Source organism: Cebus imitator, unplaced genomic scaffold, assembly GCF_001604975.1.
Source record: "Cebus imitator isolate Cc_AM_T3 unplaced genomic scaffold, Cebus_imitator-1.0 Scaffold417, whole genome shotgun sequence".
Lineage (NCBI taxonomy): Eukaryota > Metazoa > Chordata > Mammalia > Primates > Cebidae > Cebus > Cebus imitator.
This window is the reverse complement of record NW_016107732.1, coordinates 738336-740899: the sequence shown is the minus strand read 5'-3', so window position 1 is coordinate 740899 and position 2564 is coordinate 738336.

Genomic DNA, 2564 nt, shown 5'->3' with positions numbered 1-2564 from the left:
AAAAAAAAAGTGTGCTTGGTAGTTGATGCCCCCTGACTGTGGCTAATTTGCCTTTTAAATGAGGGAGCATTTTCAGACTCACAGCCCTTGGCAGGTGCCATGAGATCACTGGGACTTGATAACATTTCTTTTTCATTTTGTTGTTTTGAGGGTAAATTTTCTTTTGTGTCAAATCAAACGGGTTTTCCCATTTACCAGAGCATTGCAAGGTGCTTTTTTCAAATCTATTTATATTAGGCCATTCTTGCATTGCTGTAAAGAAATACCTGAGACTGGATAATTTATGAGGTTGAATTGGCTCATGGTTCTGTAGGCTGTGCAGGAAGCATGGCACCACCAGCTGCTTCTGGGGAGCCCCCAGGAAACTTCTAATCATGGCAGAAGGTGAAGCACATGCAAACATGGCAGGAACAGGAACGAAAGAGAGAGAACGGAAGGAGATGCCACACACTTTTAAAAGACCAAATCTTGTGAAAACTCACTATATGGTGAAGACAGCACCATGCCATGACGGATCTGCCTCCATGACCTGCATACCTCTCAGCAGGCCCCACCTCCAGCAATGGAGATTACAATTCAACATGAGTTTTGGAAGGGGACAAGTATCCAAATTGCATCAGTATTTAAGGTAAATAAATAGTGGATCCTTTTGAACTGAAACCAGTAGTAACAATGGCCATCGCTAATGTCTCCTGACACTGACCACATTTCATGCCTGTTTCAGCCACTTTTCCTGGCCATTCATTTAAACTTCATGGGATCACTTTCCTTTCAAAGCAAAAAAATATATCAATAAAGTGAATCTCTTACAAAACTCAATTCAGAAGATGCTCCTTTGTTGTGAGGTGCCAATCTCTGTCCTCTTTGGTGATACAGGTGAGAGTAGAGGATAGTTAACATCTGTGAATTGTCCTTATTGGACCAATTACTTGTGTGGGCTTTCCAACTTTAAAATTTTTTAGCAGTTCCTAAAATGCCAGTTTCTAGGAATCACCAAATTTTCTCCTGTCATAGGCTTCTTTTTCCCTGAGTTCCCCACTCATATCCCCAGTCCTTTTCCAGGCTGCTGTGGCCACACAGAGGCTGTGAATCATTTCCTCCTTAGTGTAGCATGTGGGAATAAAATTTATGTATGCATCCTCTTGTTGAGGAATTTTTTACGTTATTGGTGTTTATAAATATTACTTCTATACGCATACCTGCCATATTTTCTGATGTATATATTCACAAGTTTCTCTTGAATAGAAATTCGTTTTGCATAAGCAGGTACATTATTAAATAAACTGTGATGCCAGGATATTCTCCAAAATGAATGTTACCAATTTAGACACCCAATAATATTTTACAAGATTTACCAAAGTTTTTTGAATTATGTGAATAGATATAGGGTCTCGCTATGTTGTCCAGGCTGGTCTCATACTCCTTGGCTTAGCAATCCTCCTACTTCAGCCTCCAAAAGTGCTAGGATTACAGATTTAAGCCATTGCACCAGGCCAGATTTACTAATTTCTGTAATTTTGGGACACTTGGCAATATCAGGCTGACTGAGTTTTGTCAATATAATTTTTACTTTAGTTTACGTTTTTCTTGGTTCCTTATACAATTAAATGTAATTTTCCTTTGTACATATTTGAGTTGATTTATTTTCCTCATTCATTTGTAAGTTACTTTTAAAACTTGATGTCATCTTCCTATGTGGCTTCTACCTCAATTTTGATGGTATTTCCTGAGAAACAGTGGCCCCTCATTTTAATGTGGTTGAATTTAATTTTAATTTTTTAACATTTTTTATTATTTTCATTTCAGAGACAGGGTCTTACTCTGTTACTCAGGCTGCAGTGCAGTAGCACAATCATAGCTCCCTGGCAGTCTTGAAGTCTTGGCCTCACTCTGTCCTCCCACCTCACCCTCCTGAGTTGCTGAGATTACAGGTGCATGCCACTGCGACTAGCTAATTAAAAAAAATTTTTTTTTTGTAGAGGTGGGGTCTCAGTATACTGCTCAGGCTGGTCTTGGACTTCTGACTTCAAGCAATTCACTCACCTTGGCCTCTTAATGTGCTGGGAGATTACATATTTTATAAAAGTGTTTGTATTTTATCCATATAATCCCTGGATTTCTATTTCACTTTCTGTCACTGAAATGGATACCTGGGAAACTAGTTCCAGTGGTTTTGATAGAGTCTGAGGTGGGGCAGGAAATGAAAATTTGTCACAAGTTCCCAGGCAAGATTGATACTGCTGGCACAGGGACCAGACTTTGGGGACCCAGAACTATTCCATCTTTATAAAAATGTATTATATAAAATTTTCTTGTGTCCATGTTTATATTCTATTCTGTGAGAGGCTTTTCATTCCATTGATTCATTTCTCCCAATATTTATAACCAGGAAATGGGTTGGTATTATTCATATAAAATAAATATAAATCCTTGTAATTAGAAAACTTACATCAGCCGGGCGCGGTGGCTCAAGCCTGTAATCCCAGCACTTTGGGAGGCCGAGGCGGGTGGATCACAAGGTCAAGAGATCAAGACCATCCTGGTCAACATGGTGAAACCCCGTC